The 19,829-nt window shown below is 41.9% G+C and overlaps 1 long non-coding RNA gene across 1 annotated transcript; it reads right to left on the bottom strand.

The window, feature by feature from the left end:
* Positions 1–357: 357 nt before the first annotated feature.
* Positions 358–19,754, bottom strand: LOC115012706 (uncharacterized). Its single transcript, XR_003832718.1, has 3 exons — positions 19,617–19,754; positions 18,982–19,058; positions 358–462 (listed from the first exon to the last, which is right to left on the bottom strand). It is a non-coding gene; the product is annotated as an uncharacterized LOC115012706 (long non-coding RNA).
* Between the last annotated feature and the right edge of the window lie 75 nt (positions 19,755–19,829).

The following is a 19,829-nucleotide window of genomic DNA, read 5'->3' as shown; positions in this document are numbered from 1 at the left end:
CAGCTTCAGTGTGGAGTGGGATGGAAAAGAGCGGGACGGGCACAGTTCACGGGCTCCCGCAGGCTCGCTGTGTCCAGAGAGCCAGCATGAAGCACTCTCCGGTGAGCAGTCAGCCTCAGGTGGCACGGGGAAGGCACGACAGGGATCCAATCTTAAAATATCCCAAACATAAAAATTACAAACACAAAACACGGCCTATCAAGCAGCTGAGGGAGTGTGTGTTTGTAGAGGGTGTTGTTTGTTTGTTGAGTCCCGCGGGATCCTAAATGTGTTACGTCCCATGTGAGACGATATGAGACAGCGCAGCATCTGCCACGGAAACTTCCTTTCCTTTCTCCGTCTCGTCACGGAGCAAAAGCCATAGTTCATCTCCGAGTAGACCGTCAGACCCGTCACAGCGTCACATCCTCGGAGAGCTCCGTCGTGAGGCAGTGAGCACGGCCTCCATTCTCATGCTAATAACTGTAAAGAAAGTACGACCACCATTTTTAAATCTCACGTCGTAAATAGATTGTGTCGTCCTCCATCAAAGACGAGATAAAGAATTAGCATTTAAAACTCAGAGATTAGCTGGAGGGAGAGCGTGTTTGTTGCACAATTGTGGCGAAGATTCATTTTAATTTGGAAAGTTCAGAGCGTGCCAGCGAGAGAACAAACAAACCTTTTATTGAAATCAGTGAAGGAAGAAGGATGAAGAAGAACAGTGGAGTAAAAATGCACTTTTTAAGTACATAATACAGCAGGGGGTGAATGTTTTCATGATATTATATCATTGGATTAGTAATAACCAGTACAACCATTGCATGATTAAGTACATTCTGAAAACCTTTTACAGAAAGGTGACGAACAGCGTGAGAAATCTCGGCTGCGACTAAAACCAGACCTGCCAACGATTCATTTTTCTTCTCTGTAGTCAGTTGTCCTTGCAAGTTCTTTGCCATGCTGAGTCTGATACTGGTGCCGAATATTACATTCTTAGAGCACTGACAGGTGCTGTGAACATTGACGTCTCTGAAGAAATAAAGTGTCTGGTTTTCCAAGAAAGATGGACCAGTTCATGTGCTCACTTTTCTCCATTTTGACATTTTCCTCCGGCGGCTCCTGCACGAACAAGTTTCCTTCTCTTGACGTTGTTCCGTCACGTAGCCTGTATGTAAGCACATGGGATATGACCCCCCCCTGTGTCAAACATATGACAATTTGGAATATTGAATCTCATCATTTGTGTGTGCAAACTTCAAATTTAAAAGTGAAGCACAACATGGTTTGTGTGTATGTGTTCGTGCAGACGAGAGCGTGTGAGATGTAGTGTTGGAGAAACCTGGCTCAGACTCCTGGAAGAAAATCAGATAATTGCTTTGTAAATTGAAACAGCAAGCTCAGGCTTGTTTGTGCTGCTGGCTCAGTTGGTGTTCTCCGATTGTGACGAGTATTTCCTACAGAACAGTTACAAATCAAACAGTCGCAGCGTCCCACAGAGAGTAATTTGTGCCGCAGTTGGACGCGGTGAATCCCTCAACCCTCCAGACCCGAGTCATGACAGCACCAGTACGTTTGGAAGGATTCATCTCATTGTGGTGTTCAGTCAACAAAGCTGTCCACCATGTCCAAGTCTAATTAGTCCCGCAGTGTGGTGAATTTCTTAAAAACAGCAACCCCATTTAAATGGAGGGACGGGCTTGGCAGAGCTGAGCGGGGTTTGTGCAGCGGACGTCCAAATGTGCGATCATCAAAGGATTAAAACAGATCTGAGAATTTGACTTGGAGCGAAGCTTTAAGCTGTGATGAGCCGACTGTTTGGACTGCAGAGTGTAAGTGTGTCCGAGTAACTATGAGGCACAAGAGGAAAGATTAAGCCAACAACACAATGATTATATTTAATCAGCCGCACAGCCAGGGGGCGCACAGCTGACAACATTTGGCTGCAGCCTCAAAAACACACTTCTCTTTTTCTTTCCCGTTTGGCTACATAACTTTTACCTCATGCCTTCCCAGAAACAATGTCCTGGGTCTTCTGGATTAGGGATGGGGTTTGATAGCATTTAGTCAAATTCAAATCCAGTATCATTCACCTCCATCGTCTTGGAGAGGAAGCAGCAGATATCTCAAAACGTGGGCAAATGAAACCAAAACTGCCTACATGGCAAAAGTCTGGAAGTCAAAAGGGAAAACGCGTTTAGTTTTTTGTAATTTGGTAGAACTAAGCATTTTGCAGATGGACTGGGAACCCTCCTTCTCTGCTCACCCTTGACCCCTTCCTATAGGATCTGTCCTGTACTCTACTTACTTCATGTGATGAACCCTTGGGAGTCTTCAAAAACGATTCCCATATCCCATGAGCCTCTGGGCTCAGCTTGCAAGAGCAACCTACTGTCAGAGTGAGGATCCCCAGAGAAACGACCTCCTCACTGGGACAGTTCACTCACGAGAGAACTATGCAGTGACAAAGTGAACAGTATGAGATTTGACACAGTACTACACAAAAAACAAAGCTTTGCCGTAAACAATACAGATCAAAACTACACACATGTAAGCCAAACACACCCACTCACACACACACACACAGGCAGGAACAGGACATTCCTGTCAAAGTGACACACAGCCAGAGCTGCTCTCTGCTCCACTGAATGATGAGCACCCGACTCTCTGGCCTCTCGCCTGGATGCTCCGGTGGAGAGATGGATCTTCCACGAAAAAGCAGAGATCAGATCGCTCGCTTGGTTTGAATTGACAAAAGGCGGGTTGAACCCTGGTCATTGGTGGTAAAGACGTATAACACTGGCCACCTATGGACAACAACACACAAGATACAGTGGCTCTCATCCAAAACTCCAACAGGAAACCCCCTGCTCGCTCTCCTGCAGGGCTCCTCTCAAATGTGCATTACAATCAGATCAGCACCCAACAAGCTGCTGAAGATGCACTCTGACCGAGAGACCTCGCTGATGATCCGACGACATCAAAAGAACGGAAAAGGGCAAAGATGGTGCAGATTAAAGGAACAATATTTCTGTGTCTTCAGGTGTGCGTCACAACCACTCAGCTCCCACCGATAAAAGCATAATGTTGGAGGGGCTTAAATCCCGGCGCTGAGCAGCATGTGGAGCAGAGGATGAGCCCGAGGACAGCGAGGAGAGGACAGTGAGGAGAGGACAGCGAGGAGAGGCCTGCGCGCTTCTCTCCTCCTGTTTATGTAGCGTCTCACTCACTACTGTGGCGCCATGTGTCACCTTGACAAATCAATGCGTTACATTATGTATTTGTCTATTAAGTATGTGTGGATGTCTTTTGTGAAGACAAATTGCAATAATATGAAAAGAGGAAGGCTGCTGGTGTATATTGATTTAGTACTAAATCACAGCGGAGGAATAATCTGGAAAAGTCATTATGAAAAAAAAAATCATTTTGTACGACATCAATATGTGTGTTTACTTCTCCTCCAGCCCTGAAACCTGGAGAGAATACATAATCACACAGAAACTAACTGTGTTTAGAGCTACGAACCAGCAGAATGACAGCAACACACGAGGCCGACATGTGAACCAATCGGTGTGTCGTGCTGCTACAGAGCAGCGTTTGGCGGTTCTCCACGAGTACGCCGATGCACGCTGGTGACAAAATGAAGCGTCCTGCCATTGATTTCCCCTTATTTCACTTATCGACAGTTGGTAGAAGTAAGACGCAAAGAAAGGTCTCAATGCAGCAAACATGGACGTAAAACAATGTAGGTTTTTACGTCCTACATACGTTTCTACATACTGTGCACTAGTTCTGTCAACACCTCTTGCTCTCCGGCCTCGCTCCACACTGAGCAGCAGATGTAAACTCCAGTCGACACCCTGTCAGAGGTCTGATCATTGACATGACAAAGTGTACATATATGACATCAAATGGGTTTAAGCTGCATGGAGGTAAATGTCTGCATTAGCGCTCCGCCTCAGAGGAAATGCTGTCTGTCTGTCACTAACTGTTACCCTCACTGTCGGCTAAAACATCCTCATATTTTATCATTTCTGCTGAGATTCCAAGGTTTTATTTCCCCCCAAAGACACTATTAGTTTGCAGCTAAACAAGCAGTAACCATGTTTTCCATTATCTGGAAATAGACTCAGCGAATGTACTCCCTAAGTAATTCAGTGTATTGTATGATTCTATATTTCCATCGATATATTTCTCTCAGACTCACACAAGGTCAGATTTCATCGGCGGGTCAGCCGTCTTTCCAGGAAGGATAAATAAATGAATTCTTATCTGGAAACATCCGCAGTCGAGGCGGCAGATGTTGAAAATAGAGAAGAGTAATAGAGTCGAACTGAATATACAAGAACAACAACTAGATCTCATCACGCAACTGTGTCCTTATTCTAAAATGTTAGGACACACTGTGTGCTTATTCTGAAGATATTGTTTCTGCAGCCTGTCTTTTCTAGACATATTCAGTGACGAGGAAGTCTACAAGGTGACGGAGGAGTGGAGGAAGAAAGGAGACCAACATGATCTTTTGAGCTCACCTCTCCCACCCCCCCCCTACAAATGGCCCAAAAATAATCATAACAGAAGCAAAATGTCACGTCTTCATCGATGTCTCGTTGACATTAAATGAAATTGCGTTCCAAATATGAAGAGGTTTTTGGATTTACAGTCTGTGTCCCGGAAATTAAACGACAAAATAGCAAAAATATGCAGCTTGTATTTATACGACTGCAACAGATGGATAATATGTGCTGCATCTGAGAGGGAACAACCTCCCAACCACTCAGATATAAATCTAATTCTCACTGTGATGATCATTATTTCAGAGATGGGTTCATAACAAGTTACTTTAGTTTCTTGAAATATAAATTACTGCTGGATAGAACATATAATAAGTGAGAAATGTGTCTTAATCCAACTGGTGATACTACATTTAGAAGATAATAACTAGAATGTGTGAGGTGAAATTACAAACAGCGTTGCGCGTGGACAGTAAGGAAAGCTGGTAAACGAATTGAGCCTCAGTGACCAGAGGAGCGCCCCCGCAGCAAACGTGAATGTATTACTATAATTATAATAATTACATTTTTAATTAAAGTGGATTTCACTGATTTGCAGCAATGTCCGCCTCCTTCATGTGTGACTCATGTTAGGTAATGCAGAGAAGTTGTTCCTTCAGTTTTTGAAGGAAACAGGCAGCACTCTGGGGGACGATGGGGAGGGAGTCTCTTAATTATCACGGCTGAGCGCGCAGCACAAACAACAGCACCGCACGGTCGCCATGACAGATACAACACACTTCTTTGGCCCGCTGTCCTCGTCTTCTCTGCATCGCTTGGCTTCCTGTTTGTAAGATTGTGTCTTTGCATTGCATAGATTTGACTATGCAATGCAAAGACACAGAAGATTAATCAACTGTTTTGATCATTGATTAACCATTGAAGTCATTTTTCAAGCAGGAAAGCGAAAAACATTTTCTAGTTTCAGCTTCTCCGTTTTAAACATTTGCTGCTTTTTTGTGTTTAATACCATTATAAACTGAATATATTTGGGATTTGGACTCTTTGTCGAACAAAACAATCACCGTGGGTTCTGGGAATCAAATGATTCAATCGAGAAAATAATCATTAAAACATTAAAAGTATCAGTTTTCATCTGATGTTTATTTGCCTTCTGTGCCACCTGCAGATTTGAAATGATATCTGCCTTGTTGTCATTCTGAATGAATTATCTAACACGTGGATAACACTTAGAGCGATGTGGATCAACGTGAATATGTATAAACTAAATGAAATAAAGCAGTAAGCAGAGGCTCACCTGCCTCTTTGTCAGCAGCCTGATTAGAAATGTGATGCACGGCGGCACCATTAGAGAGTTCAGGCACATTTAACTCTCACAGGTCTGCAAAAGCCTCGGGCAGCCTGCCCTCTCCCCCCTCCACACACTCCCTCCCACTCTTTATCTTTCAAAAAGATTCGTTTTTTTTAAATGATCTTTTATACTGACAAGTGTTTGCTTCACAATTAATGTGACACCACAGGCGGGCAATTCAGGGTAATTTAGACCCAGAGAGCCCCTGCAGTATGGTAATTAAAGCCATGGCTTTTAACACCAGCCGCTGCCACATCCAGAGCAACAACAACGGGAACAGAGTCGCACGACAGCCCCAGAAACTTTACCTGAACCTCTGGTGGCATCTTCAGAGAAGATATCAAATGGTTTCCCTGTAGAGCCACGAGCCAGCGTCATTAAACAGGTGTTAGATTGAACCGGAAAGTGCCGCTGCTGTGAGGTGTCTATTGCATATATTTTGAGTCGCATACAGTTCACAACACTTCTATATTTCAGTATCCCTGCGTTACTTTCACGTTTCGCTTTTGTTACACTCATAACATTTGTGTGGTGGTCAATATTAGAAGAATATTTATGCATATGTGTCGGATGCTCCGCCAGTATAGAGAGATGAATTTACTGGACAGAGACAGAGAGAGAGAGAGAGAGAGAGAGAGAGAGAGAGAGAGAGAGAGAGAGAGAGAGAGAGACAGAGAGAGACAGAGACAGAGACAGAGAGAGAGACAGAGGGAGGAGGAGAGAGAGAGAGAGAGATATATGAGAATAGAGATAGATAGACAAGAAGAGACAGAGAGAGACCCAGATAGAGACAGAGGATGAGAGAGCGAGAGAGAGACAGAGAGCAGATAGAGATAGAGATATACAGAAGAAGAGATAGATACTGATGACAGAGAAGAGATAGACCAGATAGTAGATAGATAGAGACATAGATGAGATGAGAAGATAATAAAATTAATATATCTATACATAGATATGAGATACGATAATAATACATATAAGATATAGAGAAGATAGTAACTACTATATTACATATCTATACAATATAATACATATATAAGATATAGATTTAGATAAGAGAGAGATAGAGAAACAGAGACAGAGAAGAGATAAATATAGACAGAGAAGAACAGAAGAGGAAAGAGAAAAGAAGAGAACAGAGAACAATAGAGAGAGACTATACAGAACATAGACAGATACAAGTACTAGATATAACATATAATAGAGCAAGATAGAGATATACATATCATAATATATAGAGAGATAACTCAATATATATAATCTAATATCATCTCTTCTAAGCGGTCAATTATGAGAGAGGAAGAGGAAAAGGAGGAAGAGAAGGAGTCTAAGTTTCAATTTTCCACCTCTCTTCTCTCCTCTTTGATAAACTCTTCCTCCCTCGCCTCTTGGTCACGCTTCGGTTCAGGCGTCAGGCTCACGTCTCCAGAACTGATGTAATTTATCGGGGCACGTCTCTCCGGCAGCCCACCCACCTCTTTTCCTCCCACAGCAACATCACCTCTGTCTGAGCCACAACAAACCTCTAACCACATCCATACAAACAAACAAAAGCATCTCCACTCACAGAAACACATATTCTGAACTTCATATGGTGCAAAAAGCTTAACAGGAATGTGGAGAACCATGAAAATAAGATTAGAGGTACGATGAATGGATGAACTGTACAAACAAATACAATACAAGCTTCATCTTCTTTCATTGTGTTTGTTATGTAACTCTGGAGGTAAAAAGGAAAAGCAGCTGTGGCGCATAATGCATCATGCACCATGTCGTAGAAAAGTACAGTTACTTAAGTACTGTACTATCTACTCTGCAAAGTAACATCCGCACATTAACTCTTGTGTTTATGAGTTTTTATTACGTTATGTTTGTGGTTTTTATTTTGTATATCTTGCGTGTCTTTCCCCATGTTGTCGTTTTGATGCTTTATACTTATTGTACTTTGTATTCTGCTACATTTATTCAACAGCCAATTTAGTTAGGTTAATAAGTTACATGTAAAATATATGATCATGTTATAAATGATGACGCAATGTTACATTAAACTATGTAGCAGAATAAAAAAAGCATTTAGTCAATTAAACTAAATAACCCAACAGAAGAATATATGATAATATATCTCAACCTTTAAAGAATACGCACACTAATGATGCAAGAATGTAGTGTATTTGTTTCATTTAGGAAAGGGTTGAGAGGTGTTAAAACATTAACCAGCTCCAGCAAACATTTAGTGAATAAACATTGAATATAAAAGCTGCAGAGAGTCGTGAAGGCTTCCGGTGATGCTGTGAGCGAATCACCTTTGTGCTCCTTCAGCTTCTCTGGGACTCGAAGAGCACAAGCTCCAAACAAATGAAACATCCGTCCTTGTCTACGTTACGCCAAGTCCTTTTTTCACACGTGTAATTAAACTCCCTCAATTACTGCTGTGAACGCATTTCACGAAGAGCACAAAGCCACAAGGAGAAAGAACACCAAGCAAAGATGGAAACGCTTTTTTTTAGCGACAGTTTAATTTAAGAGAAGTATTAATGGCCCTCAGATGAACGCTTCATGTGAAATTAACTTCTCCAGCTGATTTATAGTAAAACAAATAGTGTGATCAACATATAAAATATGTTTCATTAGACCTGAGCTGAAATGCCAGTACTAACTTCACTTCACATAGCAGAACACGATACTATGGGGTGAATAAACACAACGTGTGTACAGAATATATTCTGATTTCATAATCAATCATGTCAGTTCAATGTTACGCACTTCTTCTACTGAACATGTGCTCAAAGGATATATAATGTCAGTATTCAAGAGAGTGACCAGGTGCTTAATGTTGTAATCCGTCAGCGAGACATCGTGACAGGAGACGGCTATGACTATAAAACAAAGTATCAAGCCAACACATGTCCAGAAGTATATCTAATGACTGTGACAGGAACATGAATCATTGCTCACAGCAGCATAAAGTTACATTATAGTCAAGACTGGAGTCCTCAGATCTCTTTATCCCATCTTAATGATGGAATAATCACATGATGGGAAAGGTCAACCTGCGTGAGACGACACTGCGACACTTTCACAAACAACTAACATGTACACCATACAGACTTATTCCCCCCCCCGAGGGACATCTGCGTTACCTTTCAGAGTACGACATGAACGTGGATACATTTGCAGAATGTATTACTGTCCAGTATGTTCCCACACAAGCCTCTTGTATAACACGCTGAGGCCAGAAGTGCTATTTTATTCCACTGAGTCATGAGGATGAAAACCTTGCTGTGGTGATGTTCGCCAAGGGCGGCTTCTCACACGTAACGTATGCACATGCACGTGCACGCACATTCATCGTTTATACAAGCGCACGTGCTACAATATAGTTATGTCAGCAGAAAAAGATGCAAATAAATAACTGCACATGAGATAACATTAAAAATGACTATCAGTCATACATCCACACTCAAATGGATGACTTAAGCGTGGGCTCTGGTCTTTGCTGACAAAGCCCGAGTGTAATGGTGAGTCTGAACTTTCTCCCCACTCCTCTGTGGGAGTGGGCGAGGAGGTGATGCAAGCTCAGGCAGCAGAGGCACATTCTTATTTCCTTGCTTCAAAAAGCCGGCAGCTCTGTAGCGTTTCAAGTCCTGGCAGCCGAGGTTTTCCCTCTGCTCTGCTGGTAAATACAGCCTGACCCAGAATCCACTGCGGGGGAGCTGCGAGCGCAGACTGCGGGGATTGCCTTCTGTTCAGTCTCTGCTTTTATGTGGAAGTGACAGCGTTGTGGGCATTTGTCTGTGGCGGGAGCTGAGTGGGTGTAGAGTTTTCAATGTGATACTCGTTACAAGTACAATTATAGCAGCAGGACGATTAGGTGAACAAAAGCCTTCTCTTGGCCCGTTTCACTCGTCTGCTGGCGTCCATTTCTTTCTTCCTCGCCACTATTTAGGCTCATTTACCCTCCTCACCTCACTTATCAGTATGAGAGCTCATTAAGTACTGACTGGATCTGCCTCCTGTCGGCACTAATTGAAGAACACAGCGCTAATTAACAACAAGTCTTAATTGGCAAGTCTTATTAATGGCCTAATCAAGTCAGAGTGTTTTTCACAGTACGTGACGTTCTTCAGGTGAATAACTCTTCATTTGCCATTTCCTCACTACTGCACCCCCCCCCCCCACACACACACACACACACACACACACACACACACAGTTACAGTTACAGTTACAGTTACATCGATCTGAGTAAATCTGCTGTCGTAGCTCCGTAGTTTATGATCAGTTGCACAGTCAGAAGTGACACAAGAGGATCGATGACCCACATGCTCACATTAGCGACATTTGGGACGTACAGTAGAGCGTAAACATTAGTCTGGCCTGCTCTCTGTTCTCCCTGCTGTCATGGTCTGCTGCTGACGTCTACGACTAAGCAAATTCTATGTTTGTGGTATTGTGTTTAGCAGGTTGTTTCCACCTCTGTATGTGTTTCACACCACTTGTTACTGGATCAGTGAGGGAGGTGTTTTGTTTGGAAGGACAGTAGTAGCCAGGCCTCGTCTTGTTTTATTTTGTTCCTCACCCTTACTTTTGAGAGTTCATTGGAACCAGTTTCATCTCAACAAATAAACAATCATACACGTTCACTCCTACTCTGACTCGCTCAATCATTGGTTGTTATTATCCCCCTCTCCCCCTGGCTACACCTTGGGGGCGTAACACAAACTGGGATCCCGGATGAGCCCCCATTTGTGTTAAGAGTACTTTAGTGTGGCGCTTCTCCAGAAATATAATGTTAATAAAGCAATCCTAAATGGCTATTCACCTGGATAATAACAATAAATGACAAACTAGATTGATGAAATAAACAACATTTCCACTGAATATCACATGACATGACATTTGTGAAAGTAAAAAAAGAATTATGCAAGAAAACATGAGTGCTAAGTGAGGAAAAAGCAGCGCATGAATAAAAATGTTTTGGCAGCACACACCGCTGTTTCCAAATGAATAAACACGTTTGAAGAAAGCTCTGCAGCCGGTGAGTGTGTTCGTCACATCCACCAGCTAATTGGAGAAGTTGTGCTTCAACACATTTCAGATAAAAGATTAAGTTTTGCATTACACATGGTTTAGTTCCCACCCTTTTGAAAAGATCCTGGGATTATAAAAAAACATACTTTAGCCACAATGTATTATTAATAGCATCCCATAAAATCCCCCAACAGCAGATTTATGACCCAGGACTCAGGAAGCTAATTTAACAACCGCAGCCTCTAAATTAAGTGTTTGTATTTTATCTGATGAAGAATTTGCTCCAGAACAAGAGGCCTTGATGACGTGAACAATAACACAGGAAAGGATGCTTCACCCTGGGCAATCCATACTAACCCCAGATAAATATACACGTGTGCGAAAATACCAACTTTGTGAGAGTGTGTGTGTGTGTGTGTGTGTCTGGTACAGAGTGACAATGTGACTCATTGGGCCCTGGGTGGCCCTGTCAGGCCTCTTTTCTCGCTGCTGCCTGAACGTTCCTGGTTCTGTAAACATAGACAAATGTGCCCTACAGGAGCGCCTGCCGCCCTGCAGCTCCCATATGCCTCAAACTAATGAATTTTTAAAGACAGCATCAATCAAACCGCAGGCCAGATCAATAGACCACAGAGTGGATTTCATCAGCGCTGTGGAGCGAGGCTTTTTGGTACACACATCGCTTCCACTCGAGCGTCTTGTCATGCAGCTTTTTACCTCTGCTGAGCTTCACTGTGGCTTCGGTTAAAGCTGGAGCAGCCGGCCAAGAGCAGAGCAATATAACCAAGGCAGGTCTGTCCAGTAAAAGAATCTGATTAAAGAGATTAGGGAGTGTTTATGGTGGCAGCATGTCCTCTGCGCTGGACTGACTGACCCTACATGGTTGATTAGGACGTTTCATAGCCAGTCAATCAGAGCATCGCCACAGTGGTCATGGGCCATCATTGATTTGAATCATTTGAGGTCATAAATCCTCATCAGAAACACAGCTGACTGGAACGCTCCTCCATTGCCATTACACATCAATGTAACGCCAGTGTTTCCAAGAAAGAGAGACATAACTAGTGTTAACGCAGAATTTAAATATCAAGGGACCAGAGACACATAAATCTAATTGTTCCACTTTCTCACGTCCACACAGCTGATCACACTATATGCATTTTTTTGCATGCAGTATAAATGTGTTATCTTCTCCTGTTCTAAAAATAGTTTCTGCATGCTGGGGTCCCTAAACAGTATGGGTATGGCAAATAGGTATGACTGGGAAGCTGAGACTCTTGTGGCTCCAATGAGCCCAACTGTATTCATGTGTGATGATTGTAGTCCCCAAAGTAGATCCATTCTAGTGTGACCTGCTGTGACCACTAGCGTAATCACAGCCTCATTAACCTAGAGACCTCAGGCATTCAGAGGATGTATGGCTTTCCTAGGTATAATGACAATAACAGGGTTTCTGAGCAGTTCCAGAACACTGCACGCCATCCACTAGCTGAAAAATCCCATTTCTATCTATTCTTGAGCGGTAAGACACGTTTTAAATTAGTCACCAAATCTGTGTGACAAATTGCATCAACCCAAAAAATTGCTGCAACAATTTATGAGACATAATGGAGCATGGGAATGGCCATGAAATACTTCCATCATAACGTTATAAGCCCTAATACGCTCTAAACTTTCAACATTTGAATATGTGCTTCACCAAAACACAATGTTTATAACAGATTTACTAGTGCGTCTCAAATTAATCTTCAGGTTCCCATCTTTCAGATCATATGCCATATACTGTTGACATTTTATCTACCCCTGAACATCCCATCCTGTCCCCCCCCCCCCACCCTATAACTCTAAAAAGTAAAAGAGACGACTAATTCAGCCATCTGCATCAGAGGGCCATGCACTCCAGCTTTCTGTAAGAACAGCCAGCAGCAGTGGATCTATCCATTTAACCTGCAACAAAGATAAAAGTGTCGGCTTCCTCACATCTTCTCGCTCTCTCTTTGGCCTTCGGGAAGCAAGAAAATTGCTTAGAGATTATCCACTAAGGGGGGAAAGCAATTTTTCAGCTCTACGGTGCAGCGATAAGAAATCGAGAGGGGCGTAATCCCTTAAATCAAATTTGATTCAATTAAATTTGAAATGTTGGGAGGAATAGAAATAGAGGCTATATCATCAGCAATGATGAGTGGATAGAGAAACACAGTTAGAAGGCAAAGAGAAATGCTTTCTGCAGACAGAGGAGAGTATACAGATGGAAATGGACAATATGTGTCATCTGCGTCAGTTTCCAGGTAAACTACTCCGTCTACCAACAGGCAGGAGGAAGCATCCGAAGGAGTTGAAACATGCTAGATTTACAAAGGAATCATAAAGATTATTTGCTAATTGGTGTAAGGATGTTGTATTCGTTTATTAACACTGAAAAAAAGACTTGTGCATATGAGCCAGCATGCAGAAGTGGAGCACATGGAGGCCGGAGGCTCAAAACAAAAGTTCATCTTCAGGGTGACTTTGCTCTATAATTTCTTTGCCTTTAATAAAAAAAATATATATATATATATATATATGTAGGATTTTCCTATGTGATGTGGTCTCTTGGATCTAGACTCTAATCTCAAAGCCAAATCTTGACAGTCTTGCCTCTGGCTCACAGACACAGTGCGCCGCGTGATAATGTTGAAGAGAGGCTCCAGTGAGTCTATATGATCAAGTGCTAATTCAAAGAAACCGACTCTGAAAAAGGAAATGCTCTTGTATACAAGATGTACTCTGCTGGTAATGAGCATAAAGCCTGCATGTGTGAGGAATAACATAAAAGGGACAACTTCATTACATTACAGTTCATTTCACTGACGCTTTCGTCCAAAGAATCTTCCAACTGCATCAGCTTCAAACAGGTACAATCGTATAAGTGCAGAACACTATCTTCCAATAAGCCAGTTTGAAGTGCAACATACAGAAACAATAGAATACAAATTCAACTAGTTAGCTACAAATAAGCCAAACCAGTGTAAGTGCATTCTTCATTGGCCGAGGTGCAGTGGAAACAGGTGAGTGTTCAGTCTGCAGAAGGTGTGAGGACTGTCTGCTGACCTCACATCAATGTGGAGGTCGTTCCACCATTTTGGAGCCAGGATAGCAAACAGGCGCGTTTTGTTTGAGGGGAATCTGTGTCCCACTCGCAGTGAGGGAGCGGCGAGCCGATTGGCCGATGCAGAGCGAAGTGAACGCGCTGCGGTTCGACCTGGATGTAGGAAGGGGCTGATCCATTCACAGCACGGTACACCAGCACCAGAGTCTTGAAGCACTGGTAGCCAGTGAAGGGAGCGGAGGAGCGGTGTAGATACTAAATACTGTGATATACTTGTTTTCTAAAGGTCTGAACAAACACAATGCTAAATAAACTATACACATAATAATCCACTAATACTACACACATATACTCAGAAGATGTCCGAGCCTGCATCCTTTCATTTGCAACAAAAGAAAAATGTTTTGCCGCTTTTCTCCGTTTGCCTGCCAAGACGGGGATTTTAGCCGCCCGAAGAGAGTGGGACGAGCAACATAAAGAAGCAGAGCCGTTTGCTGGATTCTTTGATTCTCAAGGACATTTATATGTCCTATACTCCACTGAGTCCCCCCACAAGTTTTCTCAGCCCACCCCATCCAGCCCCATTGTATCGTTCTCAATTACAGAGAGCTTCCCCGCCATTCCTGCTCAGCTGCTTATAAAATAGGAAGCCATGTAAGCCTCTGGAGCCGCAGGGATTGGATTCCCCGGGGTTAAGCTGGGTACATTCAGAAAAACTCTCTAGTTTTGCTGTTAGACTTTTCTTTCCTGAGACCCTTTCTTAAAGTCAATAGACTTTAAGTCGCTCTTGAAGGCCAGAGAACATTTAGAGCAAAACAGGGTCATTAAAAGCAAACGTTATCATAAGTGGCACTTAGATATTCTGTAAGTACAGAGTAAAATGTATTAATTCATTAGCTGATCTATTCAGACTCATTCATTTATGAAACATGCCACTGATTCAGTCCTGCCCAGTCATAGTGTACGTCATGAGCTGCTGCAAGAAAGAAATTATACTAAACTATTCTGCTTGTTTTATTGTTGCCACATGGAGGAAACTCACAAAGACCATTGAATATATTCATCGTCTCTGCACAAGAGGCCTTTTCCACCATGGCCATCAGATATACTGTGTCTTTAGTAAGAGATCATTTCTACGAGGTCTTCACTGTTTTGTCAAGGGAACAGTAAATAGAATTGGAGTAGCCAGCTGTCATGCTTTGATGCTGTAGGGGTTGAAGAAACAGAGCCCAACAGTGAGCGGGCTGATGGACAGCTGCTGCGCTGCGTCTAACGGTCCCTCTGCCTCACGCCGGAGAACGAGAAGTTACTGGTCAACTAGCAGGCCATCCGTCTCCGGAGCTTCATCCAGACTGTACCAACGTTTGTTGTCAACGTAACAACAATTCTCTTTTGTGCAAGTCAAATGACCACGGTAAACAGTCCGATGTCAGTTCTACTCCTATTCTATGGTGCATTCAAAGACACTGTAACAGCAATAGAGCTCTTGTTTGTTTATGTTCCCCACTTAGTGCCTTGGGGTACACCCAAGACTCATTTCGAGAGTTGGGTCCCGCCCGAAGCTCTTGGACAAATGTTGGGATAATGAAAACTTTAAAAATGTAGGGGTGCTACACCAATTATAGAAATTATAATAAATACATTTGGAGTCCCTAAAACTCTATTTTGTGATAATAACACAACATTTTAAAAAGGGGAATTATACCCAATGTCCAATCCAAATCTAAAAAGGTTTGGATCAGCAGAGTCTTATGTAGATAAAGGTTTCTCATGCACTTCTTCCATTTCCAGTGGCCACAGGCTGAGAGAGAGGCATACTTCGTCCCCAGCCACATTCTCCAGCTCTCCCCGTCCACCACACATCACTCAACTCACACTACACTCATTTCTTATTGGATTATTAAAACATTTATTAATAACGGCGCAGCCATCTGTGGCAAGCCATTGCTGAGGTTTGTTTCTACCCATGTGTGCTCATTCGACATTAATGCAGCTGCAGAAAATCGATGCGTGACAAACCATAAGGTGTAAAACACAAAGCGAACAAGAGAGGTTTCGTATGCGCAATACAATCAATGTCATGTAACAAACCACAAAGACTCCACTTCACAGGTGGCGTCTGAATGTACGTCTAAAACAAACCAAACTGATTTTTTTATACCCGTTTTTGTTTATCTGGGTTTGCACCTTTATCTTACCTTTGCCTTTTGGAATAAAACCTCTGTGCCGACATTTATTGGTCGTTTCTGTGCTTCTCCTGAATTTCGGATACATATAGGTGGTGTTGTCATGGTTTGCCTCCAGCTCCAGAGTGCTGATAAAACAGAGACAACAAAACATCTCGGAAGCATCATCACCCCCGCAAAACACACAAGTTGGGCATAGAGAGCACAATAGGGAGTACTTTGTCATGTTTTTCTTGTGTAGCATTAATGGACTAGACCACAACAATGACAAATTGTTTTTGAACCTTGAACTTGAATATGTGCTTCAATAACACTTCTCCCTACAGATTATTATACTTTCGAAAATATTGTTGGAGGAGACAATTTCTCAAACATATTCTCATTTTTCCGTCAAAGCTCTCACAAAGTAAAGCCTCAACTCCTGCAGGATAAAATGAGACGTAAGCCACCCAAGGTATAAAAAACGTGATTACATCTGAAAGCTGGAACCATTGCTTTAATATATAGCTGCTTATGGAGGCATCGAATTTAATCAGAACCCTAGTCATCAAAGTAATGTGAAATAACACAGCAAGAAATTGCTTAAGTTGATTGATTTTCCGCTTAAACGACCACACCTGCCAGGCTGAGGGAAACACGTTTGTGTAGCCTGCCACTCGCATCAAACACAAAGACTGTTGTCACCGACGGAGAAGAATGTTTCTCACTGTTTGTGATTAAGAGACAGCAGGAAACACATCAATCATCCTGAGTGCTGCTCTAGATCCACAGCTTCTTAAAGGCCATCCTCAGCCATCTGTGAAAGAAAGACCCCCCATCACACATGCACACACTTAACGTGTAAACTGTCCTGCTGCCTGCAGAGCTACGCAGAGCCACAGAAGTCATGAAAGGCCACAGGGAATGTAAACAAAGCCACTTCCTCCACATCGATCAGTCAAACGGCACACAGCCCAACCAGTGATCTTTATTTAAGCGATCTATATTAAGAGCAAAGCAAAGCTACATAGACATGTACTAACTCAGTGTGTCGTAAATCCACCCTTGCTGTGAGGAGCATGCCCGGGATAATGGGAACTGAAATAAAGCGTTACAGGGAAACCATGCATCATTTACTACATCCTGTCGACTGCAGCTCGCAGCAGTACAAGCCATTGGCTCCAATTATGGTAGGTGGGCAAACATGCTAATGGCTGCTTCTGTGAACATGCAGTATACATGGAAACGTCCGATTCAAGCGGTCACTTCAGTCACTCCACCTATGTCCTAACCAGAGGAACACTGGCTTCTTCTGCCTCATTTACAAATTACTGCCACTAAGTGGAGAGACTGTTGTGGTTCTTTTATTTTTATTTTTTTAAATAAATATATATATATATATATATATATATTTATTTATTTTTATAAATATATGTATATTATTTTTTTATATATATATATATATATATATATATATATATATATATATAGAGAGATTTTTTTTATAAATATATATATAGATTTTTTTTTTATAAATATATATATATATATATTTATCAATAACCCAATTTTTCATTACAAAGCCCAAAGTAACGTCTTCAAATCACATGTTTCGTGAAAAAGTCCCAATTAAAGAAAGTCAGTTGACGATCACATTACAGGAACAGAAGCATCAGATCCTCACAACTGTGAAGTTGGAACTGGAGACTGTTTCCTTTAACGATTAACAGATTATACAAAGAGTTGTGGATTAATCATCTCCTGGTTAACTAAACGATTAACTGACTAATTGTTTTTATTAAAGCTTTTGTTGGAACTTATGAAAAGTCAAAGTAGTTGCATTTATTGATCAATGATTGATGTTTAATACTCCTTATAACAATATTACGGCGGAGATGCAACAGCCCCAAGCATTTTTATTCTCTGCTGTTTATGTATGTGAGAGCTTTGGTGCTTAACATCGATTTGTTTGGATGTTTCCTCTGCATTCCCCGGCAGGTTAGCTATTCATTTATTTATGCTAATTATCAAATTCTTACAGTTTCTGGTTCAAACAATTGCTGCTGCCAAAAGTGTCAAACGCATCACTTCATGCGTGTTAGAGGACTTCTCCGTGAAAAAATATGAACTGATTCACGCCAAACAAAGCAGTGAACCATGAATAAAGCATTTGTTTTTCTATACGCTCAGTGTACTAAATAAAGTAAAGACATTGATGTACAGTACTAGACAGCCACCTCAGCAGTATTAAGGACAGCTCTCAGGAGGAATCGACTGATTAGCTCTGCTGCTGCTCAACACAGCTACCGGATAATACTCACCTGAGACCTGCAGAGGAGACCTCGCTAAAGTTTCCTTTAATATATACTGCAATTGCATGAGAAGAAAGAAAACTAACTTCCCTCAGGTGGGTTTGATGAAATAGGTTGTTTGTGTGAACAGCAAATGCAGAAATTATCTATAATGGTCATGATGTTGAGATGAAAAGGTGTTTCAGTTCAGTGAGAATCTATACCTCTGTTCTCAATCTAAGCTGGCGTATATATATATCTATTTATTTTAGTCTGGGATCCATTCTTGTTGCCGAGTAAAACTTCAAAGACATGTTCCAGCAGCAGAACGCCGCACAGACACACATAATGATGCATTGCTAGGATTGGATGCTTTTGCTGCTCAAAAATTAAGCAGCTTTTGCAGCATCTGCGCTGAGGTACCCTGCTTTTATGCTCAGTTGAAGAGGGGATAATCATCTCTGCACGTGGCATGGATCTGCCCCAGCAAAGTGGAACACACAGGTAAAAGTGGATGTAGGGCATTAATGTATGAGATAAGCCACCAAACAGTGCATCATACCTCTTTACGGTTGCATTCTGTACAGTTCCCTGTAGCCCTCAGCACCTCATCCATCTGTAGACTGGTGGCTAAAAGCACTTCAGAAATGAAGGAACATCATATTAACACCACTAATGGGACATATTGAAACACACTTGCATGCCAACCAAACCTTCTTTTTATATGTATCCCTTTCTACTTTGGGTTTCTTAGAGGAATATAGTTGGCAAAATAATGTCACCTTAAGGTCTATTTAGTAGTTGTTCTTGCACTTTCGAACACATCAGCAGCATACATTATTAAACATAATATAAAGTAGTGAAAAGATGCTCCACCTTTACCAGTTATATTAAAATGCTACTGTGTTAAAGCATCAATAATAATATTCCAATATATATATATTCCAATAATATGATATATACACTACCTATAACTCTCTACTTGAATAATTAAAGTACATTTTGTTGTTAATAAATGTGTACTTAGGTGAAATCTTAAATTCAGGACTTTTACTTTACTTTTCCACCACTGATGTATGAATATCACAGTGACATGGCACATTTAGCATTAGCATAAGTTTGCTAATTTAGCATCAAACTTTGCAACCAGCTTCAGTTTACCACAGAAACATTCAGAATTGGCAGATATGACTTTACCTTCTCCCACATAAGATAGAAAACAAGCAATATGGCGGTTAGCGTACGCCACCTAGCGTTAACTGTATCCACTTGTGTGTCATATTCGCAACACTATCTTTTCCAAGCTTGCAACAAGCATGGCCGCGAGAACGCGCATTAATGACACAGCTCCAGCAGCACCTCGAGAGGCGCGTCTACCCACGCGCAGATAAAGCTGCAGAGGCGCGCGCC

Source organism: Cottoperca gobio, chromosome 8 (assembly GCF_900634415.1).
Source record: "Cottoperca gobio chromosome 8, fCotGob3.1, whole genome shotgun sequence".
NCBI lineage: Eukaryota > Metazoa > Chordata > Actinopteri > Perciformes > Bovichtidae > Cottoperca > Cottoperca gobio.
This window is presented reverse-complemented; position numbering and strand designations above follow the sequence as displayed.